Source organism: Leuresthes tenuis, unplaced genomic scaffold (assembly GCF_036924035.1).
Source record: "Leuresthes tenuis unplaced genomic scaffold, fLeuTen1.0.hap1 SCAF_15, whole genome shotgun sequence".
Lineage (NCBI taxonomy): Eukaryota > Metazoa > Chordata > Actinopteri > Atheriniformes > Atherinopsidae > Leuresthes > Leuresthes tenuis.
Window position 1 is genome coordinate 10,468,799 of NW_027325369.1, and position 13,415 is coordinate 10,482,213.

Here is a 13,415-nt window from a genome sequence, read left to right on the forward strand (position 1 = left end):
GGGTATTTTAACCTTTTCTTACCCGCTTTTTACCAACTATGGTCGGACATTCACACCGTCTTACAGCGGAACACCTCCGCACCCGCTTTTGATGGTGTATAGTCAGTTATTTGAACCTTTTCTTACCCGCTTTTTACAAACTATGGTCGGACATTCAAACTTTCTTGTAGCCGAAAACCTCCGCTCCCTCTTTTGATCATACATTGTCGGGCATTCGCACCTTTTCTTACCCGTTTTTTACAAACCATGGTCGGACTGTCACACATTCTTGTAGCCAAACACATCCGCTCCCGCTATTGATTGTGTACAGTCGGGTATTTTAACCTTTTCTTACCCGTTTTTTACCAACTATGGTCGGACATTCACACCTTCTTACAGCGGAACACCTCCGCTCCCTCTTTTGATGGTGTATGTTTGGGCATTCGACCCTTTTCTTACTCGCTTTTTACAAACTATGCTCGGACATTCAAACCTTCTTGTAGCCGAACACATCCACTCCTGCTTTTGATGATGTATGGTTGGGCATTAAAACCTACTTGTTGCCCGCTTTTCATTAATTTTGGGTGGACATTCACACCTTGTCACAGCCAAACACCTCCGCTCCCTGTTTTGATCATGTATGGTTGGACATTCGCACCTTTTCTCACCCGCTTTTTGCCAACTATGGTCGGATGTTCACAGCTTCCTCTCCACCATACTTGTATGGTGGGATATTCACACCCACTTGCATCCGAAGACCTTTTGTTGATATTTAGTCGGTCATTCGCAGCTTACCCGCTTTTGGCAAACTATGGCCTTCATGCAGCCAAACACCTCTGATCTCGCTTTTGATGATGTAAGGTTGGGCATTCAGACCTTGCTTCACCTGCTTTTCACCAAATATAGTCGGACATTCACACCTTCTTGCAGCCGAACACTTCCGCTCCACCTTTTAGTGTTCTATCACACCTTTTTTTTCACCGCATTTTATAGATTATGGTTGGAAATTCTCAACCACTCTCATCCGAAGACCTCTCCTCCCGCTTTTGTTAATATATTTGAACTTTAGTCGGACATTCACACCTTCTTGCAGCTGAACCACCTCCGCTCCCTGTTTTGATCATGTATGGTCTGGCAATACTACCTTTTCTTACCCGTTTGTTAGTAATTATGGCTGGACATTCACACCTACTTGCAGCCGAACACCACCTCTCCCGCTTTTGATGATGTATGGACCGGCATTCTTACCTTTTCTAACACATTTTTCAGCAATTATGGTCGGAGATTCACACTTACTCACAGCCGAACAACTCCGCTCCCGCATTTGATGGTGTATAGTCGGGCATTCTCACCCTTTCTCATCAGCTTTTTGCAAATTATGATCTGACATTCACACCTGCTTTTGATAATGTATGGTTTGGCATTCGCACCTTTTCTTACCCATTTTTCAGTAATTATGGGTGGACATTCACACCTTCTTGCAGCTGAACACCTCCTCTCCCGCTATTGATTGTGTACAGTCGGGTATTTTAACCTTTTCTTACCCGCTTTTTACCAAATATGGTCGGACATTCACACCGTCTTACAGCGGAACACCTCTGCTCCCGCTTTTGATGGTGTATAGTCAGGCATTTGAACCTTTTCTTACCCGCTTTTTACAAACTATGGTCGGACATTCAAACCTTCTTGTAGCCGAAAACCTCCGCTCCCTCTTTTGATTATACATTGTTGGGCATTCGCACCTTATTTACAAACTATAGTCAGACATTCACACCTTGCAGCTGAGCCACCTCAGCTCCCTGTTTTGGTAGTGTATGTTCGGGCATTCGAACCTATTCTTACCCCCTTTTTACAAACTATGCTCGGAGATTCACACCTACTCACAGCCGAACAACTCCGCTCCCGCATTTGATGATGTCTTGGCCGGCATTCTAGTCTCTTCTAACACATTTTTCAGCAATTATGGTTGGACATTCACACCTACTCACAGCCGAACACTTCCGCTCCCGCATTTGATGTTGTATAGCCGGGCATTCTCACCCTTTCTCATCAGCTTTTTGCAAATTATGATCTGACATTCACACCTACTTGCAGTCGAACAGCTCTGCTCCCGCTTTTGATTATGTTTGGTTGGATATTCGAACCTTTTCTTAACTGCTTTTTACAAACTTTGGTCGGACGTTCACACCTTCTTGCAGCCGAACACATCCACTTCCACTTTTGATGGTATATATTCGGGCATTCGAACCTTTTCTTACCCGCTTTTTACAAACCGTGGTCGGACTTTCACACCTTCTTGTAGCCAAAAAACTCCGCTCCCGCTATTGATTGTGTACAGTTGGGTATTTTAACCTTTTCTTACCCGCTTTTTACCAACTATGGTCGGACATTTACACCTTCTTACAGCGGAACACCTCCGCTCCCTCTTTTGATGGTCTATGTTCGGGCATTCAAACCTTTTCTTACCCGCTTTTTACAAACTATGGTCGGACATTCAAACCTTCTTGTAGCCGAACACATCCACTCCTGCTTTTGATGATGTATGGTTGGGCATTTTCACCTTTTCTTACCCATTTTTCAGTAATTATGGGTGGACATTCACACCTTCTTGCAGCTGAACAACTCCTCTCCCGCTTATGATCATGTGCGGTTTGATATTCGAAAATTTTCTTTCATGTTTTAAAGCAATTATTGATGGACATTCAAATCTTCTTGTAGCCAAACACATCCACTCCTGCTTTTGATGATGTATGGTAACCTTTTCTTACCCGCTTTTTACAAACTATGGTCGGACATTCAAACCTTCTTGTAGCCAAAAACCTCCGCTCCCTCTTTTGATCATACATTGTCGGGCATTCGCACCTTATCTTACCCGCTTTTTACAAACTATAGTCAGACATTCACACCTTGCAGCTGAACCACCTCCGCTCCCTGTTTTGATCATGTATGGTCTGGCAATACTACCTTTTCTTACCCGTTTGTGAGTAATTAATCCCAAAATATTGAGCATAAAATAAGTCTTTATGCTGATGATGTATTACTTTTCCTTCAGAACTCACAGACGTCTCTCAGTCACACGATCACACTCATAAATAAATTCTCAGCACTTTCTGACTACTCTATCAACTGGTCTAAGACCACAGTTCTGCCCATTAACTGTAGGGTCCATAATATACCTGCGATCACTTTACAGTCAGGAAATATTAGATATTTAGGCATAAACATTTCCTCCAGGCTCTCAGAGCTAACAAAGCTAAATTATGTGCAATTATTAAAGACAGTAGAGGATGATCTCTCGTTGGAAGTCCTTACCTATATCACTTATGGGGAGAGTTACATCCATTAAAATGATGATACTACCAAAAGTTAACTATTTGTTCTCAATGATCTGGTTTAAGTCACTAGATTCATGCATCTCCAAATTTCTGTGGAAAAACAAACCACCACGTATTAGTTTAAAAACCCTACAGAAGACCAAGGACAGTGGTGGATTAGATTTACCTCATTTTCAGCACTATTCCTTAGACAATAGGTTACAATATATATCAAAATGGTTTAAACCTTGTTGTTGTCACAGTTCCCAGAGACGTTGTAATCGTTGAGGATTCTATATTCACCCCCTCATTAGAGGCACGTAATGCAGATTGATGACGCTGAATCTTCTTCTCTGTTCATTGCTGGCATCATTCCCAGCATCGTAAGTGTTCGTGGCATTGTTAGCCTCTTCTGCTGGATCTTGATATCGAGAATCCTTTTGTATTTCTGGTTTGTCAGTCCTCTGTCTTCGTTCACCGGAGTCTTCGTCTTTTTGTCCTTGAGTTTGGTGATTTTTTCTTCTTTTGATGCCTTGACACAATGTGACAGGTGATACCACGTGGGAGATCCTGTAACTTGGATTGCTGTCCCTGTGCTGCGAAATGGCTGTGCTGCTCAAATGGTCTCTCCTTCATCATGGTTACATGCTGCTATTCCGACATCTCGCCATTCCGACATGGGTCTCCAATTGTCGGAATGGCGACACTTAATTTTTTATCAAACGTCCCACCATTCCGACACTTTTTTCCTCCTATGGTCGGAATGGCGGTATGTTTTTTGTTTTTTTTAACATACCGCCATTCCGACAGTTCCTTTTAATAGCCTATTTTTTACCCAAAACATTTTGCACTAATGATATGCCGGCGCAAATACGCCCTAAAGTTTGGCGCACAAGCTTTGCACATGCAGAGGCCACAGCCTCGCAAACAAACTTTAATAATCTATTATCAAAATCCCCTGAATTTCAAATATAAAAATACAGATATTAATGTAACTCTGGCGAGACTGAAACTGATTAAGCAGAAATACAGTGTCAGTGAGCTGTCACAGCAGCCAGCTGGAGCGGAGCTCTCCACAGAGCCCATGCGTCTTTTGCACGCTGTCATCATATGCAAAAGTAATAATTGCAATTACAGATATCACGGCTACTGCACAGGACACAGTTGCGAGCACTCTGCCTTGCCTTGCCAATAGGAGAAGAGAGAAATGACAGCATAGAACGTATAAAACACAACAAAATGCAGTAAAAATGTTTATTCATGTTATTCACGTGATTTATGAGTACTCACTCCAATTTTGGGAAGCGCGGATGGGTTTTGCGCATTTGGCACAAACACACAGCCGCAACGGTTGTAGCTTTATACAGCCTGTTGATATCTTAAGGACCTAACTGGTCACACCTGGGAGTAAATGTCATGTAGAGATTGTTTTTACATGACATTACAGCTGAACATATAGCTTTCATCCACAAACCAACGTGGGAGAGCCCGAAGACGCATGTGCCAGACGCACATAGGCATGCGTAAAACCAATTTTGACCACTTCATACTGTTTATTTGCTTTCTTTTAGTTAACTTTCGTTTCTTTTGGATTCTTGTGCGTGTTATGGAGCCGTTTTGGTCCATGTTTGTAAGCCTTTTTTTCCTGGATTAAATTTTCGGAAGTTGAAACAAGTGGCATTGGAGTGTGTGATTGAAAACCACCGCGGACTGCTTCTCCTCCTCCAGTTGCCGAGACTTTGTGTTTTTAATAACTCTTGTCTATAAACATGTGTTAAACATATAAATTGCATGAACAGAAAGAAGGGACTCACCTGTTGAGTAACACACATTTCCTTATACGGAAAGCCTTGTCGGAATGGTGGGACATTTGAACGTCAGAATAGCGGGATGTCGCAATGGTGGGATGTCGGAATGGTGGGACGTTTGCATGTCGGAATGGTGGGATGTCGGAATGGTGGGATGTCGGAATGGTGGGATGTCGGAATAGCGGGATGTCGGAATGGCGGGATTTCGGAATGGGTGTTGCCACCCCCTTCATCATATACACAGTTATTTATACATCCCCTTCCACCATGAAGCGTTGTCCCTTTTTGTTTCTCTCTTTGTTCTTAAAATGCTGTTATGCATGTCTAAACCAATCCATTAAATTAGATCATTTTGGCAGTAAAGCGATCTACAATGTGCTTGGTCGCAAAGCTGCTCATCTGTGGTAAACAGCTCTTCAGAAAGGCATTCTTCAATTGATTTCACTAATTCTATGTAATAATTTTGTGATTTCCTACAAAACTACACTTCTTCTCCCATCTGTCTGAGTATTTAATATTGTCTGGGTCCCGTTAAAACATGTATTTTTCCCATCTAATTCCTTGTTTGCTTTAAAACAAGTATTCCCCATTTTCTATCCCTTCAGTAGCCAACCAGTTTGTATGGAGTACACTGGAGCAACTTGACTGATCAGTAAAACACTGCTTTTGTTGTCACCGCAAGGCTTCCCCCATCGGTTGTTTCACTGAGACACTACTGAGTAACTATAACTCAACACAGTTTATACACATAACATTCATATACATACTAACAAACAAACAAACAAACAATTATTTATCGCAATTTTCTCATCTCTGTTTGAACGTACACCCAGGTAAATATTCCTGTAGTCTTCTCATACCGACTATGGACCCATTCATTGTTTAACTTCACTGTTTTGCAAATCCTAATTGAATATTACACATTGACATTGAATTTTACTTGATAAGCAGGTCTTCATTGCATTCAGCAGCCTATATGTGAGCATCTATGTGTAAGCTGTTCTTCTTTGCATTTATCAGCAGCAAGCAATTCTTCATTGCACATGCATATGAAAATAGTAAAACAATTCCAATGCGTTAGCGAAACCTTCTATATCAGGAGTGTCCATCATGATGCTGGGAATAGAACCTCTTTCCCAGAATAGTTCAACCTTCATTACTCAACTGATCATAACTCCGCAATGAGCACATTTCAAAGTATCATTCCTCTACATATATTCAAAAATCTATGTGTAAATGTTTAATATTTCTTATATTTGTTGATGTCATTCTGTGTGCATGTGGCCTAAACCCAATCTCTGTGTGGCAATTTTAATTTAAACAAGTTGAACTCTGCCTCTGATCATTTAAAAAAGGTGTGTACCAATATCAACCTTTCTCAGGTAATTACAGATCCTACAAAACCAAAGAGATCCTTCAAGGTTGTCCCTGATTGGCTCAATCTTAACAAATCAAAGGTAGAAAATCGGCAGTATCCGAACTTGGTGTTAGTTATCACTGCTCAATAGCCTGTATCAGAATTGCAAAAATGAAAACATTAGGTCCACGCTTGGTATCCAGATCCTGAAACATCTCCATGAGCAGGCTTTTTTTTAACTGATCTGTTGAATAGTTATATGACACTGTTAAAATCCCAGATGAAGATCTAGCACTTGACCATTTTTGTAAATCTTCTAATTCCATAGTTGATAAACACGCCCCTTTTAAAAAGTATAGAACTTAGAACAGGTCTATCCCTGGCTTTCGGCAGAACTGTCTTCTTTACTTTTTTTTCCCCTTGTCCTGTTCAGCATTATGTCAGAAGAATTGTAGTCTGAATACCTTTGATGCCAAACAGATTTGTTTTAGAAAGGGAAGTTTTATAAATGTAAAGCTCCCCTTGATGCCAATTTATTTATTTCTGTTTACAATATATGACATGAACTGAACTGAACCGGACCGGGGGACAAGGAAAGAAGAAGAGGAAAGAAGAGGAAACAGAACAAAAATAGAAACAAAAACCAGACAACCAGCTGCTACACCTGTAAAAAATAAAACAGACAACAATCCATGGCCTATGAGGGGAATCCAGCCTTAGCGCCACCAGGAGCACCGGAAAGCAGACAAGCAGAGAAAAAACAAACACACAAACAAACAAAAACAAGCACAAGAAGCGGCAATCGCATACAACACAGCTGTGGATATAGATGACCTGAGACGACATGATAATACATCAACTGCTTAGTGACCATGCTACTGGACTAATGAATGTGTGTGTGTGTGTGTGAGAACATGCAACACCCATGGCACAGGACCTACATGATAACCGTGCTTAGTTATGAGTGTATAAGCGTACAGGGCCACAATCCACAGCCCCCCCCCAACCAATCAGAAGCAGGCAGAGAGGGCCACAAGACCCAGGCCACCAGCAGCCCCCACAGAGCACAGAACCCAGGCAGCCCACCGCAGGGGCAACCACGCATCCACCCAGAAGACTGCAGAGGAAGCCCCCGGAAAGAGCCCCCATAAGCATAGGGCAGAGGCACTCCGGGAACCAGGGGCAACAGCCCATCGACCCCGCCAGGCCCCAGCCGCCCAGACATGGGCCGTGCACTGGACCTGGGCCCCAGGAGCCCGAGCGCCCCCAAACCCCCCGGCAGAGGCCCCACCCAATACCCAGGAGGGCCAAGCGCCCCAGACAGCCACAAACTGGGTCAGCGCCTGCCCCAGCGCCCCTGGCCAAGTGCCCTGGGAGTCAAGACGTGCCCACAGGTGGGTGAAGTCGCGAGCAGTGGGGAGAGGCAACGCTGATGCCCCATCGGGAGAAACACAGGCAGGCCAGGCGACAGCAAGTCCCAGATCCAGGCCCAATCATTACCACACACACTTTCACGTCCCATACATCCACACATCCACACATCCTACCTCCCTCGACTCTGCTGGGGTGTAGTGCAGCGGGCACACCAGGAGGCCAGCAACCCTCCAGCCACCACAGACCCCGAACCAGCAGAACAATTAATTAATCCTCCTGGCCCCTCCTGCCCCGAGCAGACACCAGGAAGCAGGGGTGTGCGAAGAAGACCCCTCCCCTCACCCTTCTGGCTCTTCAATATTTTCTAATAGTGAGCAATTAAAATTGAGGGGCAGCCAAACTTGTAGAACTGGGAGCGCGGCACTCTGGGCAGCCTACATACCCAAAGAGCCCCGCCCACCAGATGCCACTCAGTGTAACCACCCCCCAAGACCTAATGTGTGTGTGTGAGTGTGTTTGATAAGTAGTAATGTCTAAGGTGTAATTAAAACAGGGGCAGGGAACTGCAGAGTGCAACCAAAGGGGACCACCTACGTGGCCCCATCCACTACACCCCACCGAACACACACGCCCCCAAAACCCTTCATGTGTGAGTGTGTGCTGTGTACAGGAGCCAGAAGGGAGAGGGGTATGGGGATATATACCGGGGGAGCTACTCTCCCCCAGAGAGGGCAGCCAGGGACTGGCTGCAATAGGCATCCCCGCTACCTGGGAGCCAACAATGGGCAGGAGGGCCTGATGTCCACCAGGCTCGGGGCCTGCAGCGACCATATTCCGGGAGCTACTGTACCCCCAGAAGGTACCCATCCCGCCCCACCCCACTCAACCCAACCCCCCCCAGGAGGACCTCTACAAAAAACAAACAAACAAACCACCCGGTCACACCAGTTGCAGCAGCCTGGGCCTGAGACCCACCATCACCCAGCAACCCACCACCACCACTATGTGATAAAACTAATCAGAGGGGACCAGAGAGAATGAAATTCAGCCAATTGATGTTTTGAGGAGGCAGACATTGTTTCCATGCTAATATAATCTAAAAGAAAATTTCTAAACTGGTTAATACACAGATTGTTCTTCGCTTTCCAGTTCATGAGAATAGTTTTCTTTGCGATACATATCACTGTGACAACCATGTGTGCTGAGTTAATTTCCATGTTGATGTTGTCTAAGTCACCCAGTATGCACAGTGTGGGGCATGCAGGGATGCTACACTTTAGCCATGTTGACAGGTCCTCACAGACTTCAAGCCAGAACTTCTGGACAGGCGCAGAAAACCACAAAGCGTGTGCATAATCATCAGGTGTGTTATCTGTGCAATGTGAGCAGATGTTTGAGTGTGTTAGACCCATCCTGAACATCCTTTGTCCTGTATAGTGTGTTCTATGAAGGATTTTGTATTGTATGAGCTGTAAATTAGGATTTCGAGTCTTTATGAAGGTGTTCAAACATATTTGTGGTTAGAAGCTATGACCAGAACTGATGGATAAATCTGCCTCCCATTTTGAGGATGGAAGAGACATTGTGTCATCTATCTTAGACAATAATTTATATATTTTTGATAGTAGTTTTGGGGTACAGCTGCTTAGAAATTCTGCTACCCTAGTCGGGGGTTGTAAGTCTGGTTGGTGGAGGATATATCCATCCATCCATCCATCATCTGCCGCTTATCCGGGGGTCGGGTCGCGGGGGCAGCAGCTTGAGCAGAGAAACCCAGACGTCTCTGTCCCCGGCCACTTCCTCCAGCTCTTCCGGGGGGACCCCGAGGCGTTCCCAGGCCAGCCGAGAGACATAGTCTCTCCAACGTGTCCTGGGTCTCCCCCGGGGTCTCCTCCCAGTGGGACGTGCCCGGAACACCTCCCCAGGGAGGCGCCCAGGGGGCATCCTAACCAGATGCCCGAGCCACCTCATCTGACTCCTCTCAATGCGGAGGAGCAGCGGTTCTACTCCGAGCCCCTCCCGGATGACTGAGCTTCTCACCCTATCTCTAAGGGAGAGCCCAGACACCCTGCGGAGGAAACCCATTTCGGCCGCTTGTATTCGCGATCTTGTTCTTTCGGTCACTACCCACAACTCGTGACCATAGGTGAGGATGGGAACGTAGATTGACCAGTAAGTAGAGAGCTTCGCCTTCTGGCTCAGCTCCCTCTTCACAACGACGGGTCGGTGCAGAGCCTGCAACACTGCAGGCGCCGCACCGATCCGCCCGTCAATCTCCCGCTCCATTCGTCCGTCACTCGTGAACAAGACCCCGAGATACTTGAACTCCTCCTCTTGGGGAAGGATCTCATTCCCGACCCGGAGAGAGCATTCCACTCTTTTCCGGCTGAGAACCATAGTCTCGGATTTGGAGGTGCTGATTCTCATCCCAGCCGCTTCACACTCGGCTGCGAATCACTCCAGTGAGAGCTGAAGGTCACGGCCTGACGACGCTAACAGAACCACATCATCTGCAAAAAGCAGAGACCCGATTCTGAGGTCGCCAAATGGGACACCCTCAACGCCCTGGCTCCGCCTAGAAATTCTGTCCATAAAAGTTAGGAACAGAATCGGTGACAAAGGGCAGCCCTGACGGAGTCCAACTCTCACCGGAAACGTATCCGACTTACTGCCGGCAATGCGGACCAAACTCTGGCACCGGTCATACAGAGACCGAACGGCCCCTATCAAGGGGTCCGGCACTCCATATTCCCGGAGCACCCCCCACAGGACTCCACGAGGGACACGGTCGAACGCTTTTTCCAAGTCCACAAAACACATGTAGACTGGTTGGGCGAACTCCCATGCACCCTCCAGGATCCTGCCGAGGGTATAGAGCTGGTCCACTGTTCCACGGCCAGGACGAAAGCCACACTGCATCTCCTGAATCCGAGGCTCGATTATCCGACGGATCCTCCTCTCCAATACCCCCGAATAGACCTTACCAGGGAGGCTGAGGAGTGTGATACCCCTATAGTTGGAACACACCCTCCGGTCCCCCTTTTTAAAGAGGGGGACCACCACCCCAATCTGCCAGTCCAGAGGCACTGTCCCCGATGTCCACGCGATACTGCAGAGGCGTGTCAGCCAAGACAGCCCTACAACATCCAGAGCCTTGAGAAACTCAGGACGGACCTCATCCACCCCCGGGGCCTTGCCACCGAGGAGCTTTTTAACCACCTCGGCAACCTCAGCCCCAGAAATGGGAGGCCCCGTCTCCGAGCTCTCCGACTCTGCCTCTTCCGAGCACGTGTTGGTAGGATTGAGGAGTTCCTCGAAGTACTCCCCCCACCGACTCACAACATCCCTAGTTGAGGTCAGCAAAGCCCCGTCCCCACTGTAAACAGTGTTGACTGTGAGCCGCTTCCCCCCCTGAGACGCCGGATGGTGGACCAGAATCTTTTCGAGGCCGTCCGGAAATCGTTCTCCATGGTCTCACCGAACTCCTCCCAGGCCAGAGTTTTTGCCTCAGCAACCGCCAAAGCCGTGGCCCGTCTGGCCCGTCGGTACCTATCAGCTTCTTCCAGGGTCCCACTGGCCAAAAAGGCCCGATAGGACTCCTTCTTCAGCTTGACGGCTTCCCTCACCACTGGTGTCCACCAGCAGGTTCGAGGGTTGCCGCCACGACAGGCACCGACCACCTTACGGCCATAACTCCGACCAGCTGCCTCGGCAATGGAGTCACGGAACATGGCCCATTCGGACTCAATGTCCCCCACCTCAAATATGGTTGAAGCTCTGCCGGAGGTGGGAGTTAAAGCTCCTTCTGACGGGGGATTCTGACAAACGCTCCCAGCAGACCCTCACAATACGTTTGGGCCTGCCAGGTCTGATCGGCATCCTCCCCCACCAGCGGAGCCAACTCACCACCAGGTGGTGATCAGTTGACAGCTCCGCCCCTCTCTTCACCCGAGTGCCCAGGACATACGGCCGCAAGTCCGATGATACAACCACAAAGTCGATCATCGAACTGCGGCCAAGGGTGTCCTGGTGCCAAGTGCACATATGGACACCCTTATGCCTGAACATGGTGTTCGTTATGGACAGTCTATGACTGGCACAGAAGTCCAACAACATAACACCACTCTGATTCAGATCGGGGGGGCCGTTCCTCCCAATCACACCCCTCCAGGTCTCACTCTCATTGCCCACGTGAGCATTGAAGTCCCCCAGCAGAATGAGGGAGTCTCCGGTAGGAGCATTCTCCAGTGCCTCCCCCAGAGACTCCAAAAAGGGTAGGTACTCTGAACTGCTGTTTGGCGCATAGGCACAAACAACAGTCAGGACTCGTCCCCCCACCCAAAGGCGGAGGGAGGCTACCCTCTCGTTCACTGGGGTAAACCCCAATGTACTGGCACACAGCCGGGGGGCAATAAGTATGCCCACACCTGCTCTGCGCCTCTCACCACGGGCAACTCCAGAGTGGAAGAGAGTCCAACCCCTCTCAAGAGTACTGGTTCCAGATCCCAAGCCGTGCGTCGAGGTGAGTCCGACTATATCTAACGGTCTGATGAAGTTTCAACAATAAACAACAAACTTTGTATTATGAGAAAGAACCAGACTCATTCTTTAGGAATCCGAAAATAAGCTCTATTTTACGAGTTATGCACGAATTCGGATTCTCCTATAAAACGAATTCCTTAACTCAAACCAAGTTAAGACTGCTTTGTCCTTCATATTTATTCATGTCTAATCAAGTTTCAATGATAAACAACGTTGTACTTTTTAGAATGAGAAAGAACTTCTTCAGCAATAAGCATCTCTCGACAAATGACGAAATACAGATTTTGCTATAAAATTAATTGCTATCAGCCTGACTTAAAACTGTTTGTCTTCCTTATTTATCCACTTCAAATCAAGTTTCAACAATTAAAAAAATTTTGTAGTTTGAGAAAGAACAACTTAATCTTGAGCAATCAGTATAAAAAGAAGGTAAGCAAAGGTGCGAATGTCAAACCATACATGATCAAAACAGGGAGCGGAGGTGTTTGGCTGAGACAAGGGGTGAATGTCCACCCATAATTAATGAAAAGCGGGCAACAAGTAGGTTCGAATGCCCAACCATACATCATCAAAAGCAGGAGTGGATATGTTCGGCTACAAGAAGGTTTGAACGTCTGACCATAGTTTGTAAAAAGCGGGTAAGAAAAGGTTCAAATGCCCAAACATACACCATCAAAGGAGGGAGCGGAGGTGTTCCGCTGTAAGAAGGTGTTAATGTCCGACCATAGTTGTAAAAAACGGGTAAGAAAAGGTTAAAATACCCGACTGTACACAATCAGTAGCGGGTGCGGAGTTGTTCGGCTACTAAAAGGTGTGAAAGTCCGACCATGGTTTGTAAAAAGCGGGTAAGAAAAGGTGCGAATGCCCGAAAATGTATGATCAAAAGAGAGAGCGGAGGTGTTCGGCTGCAAGAAGGTGTGAATGTACACCCATAATTACTGAAAAATGGGTAAGAAAAGGTGCGAATGCACAACTATACATAATCAAAAGCAGGAGTGGATGTGTTCGGCTCCAAGAAGGGTTGAATGTCTGACCATAGTT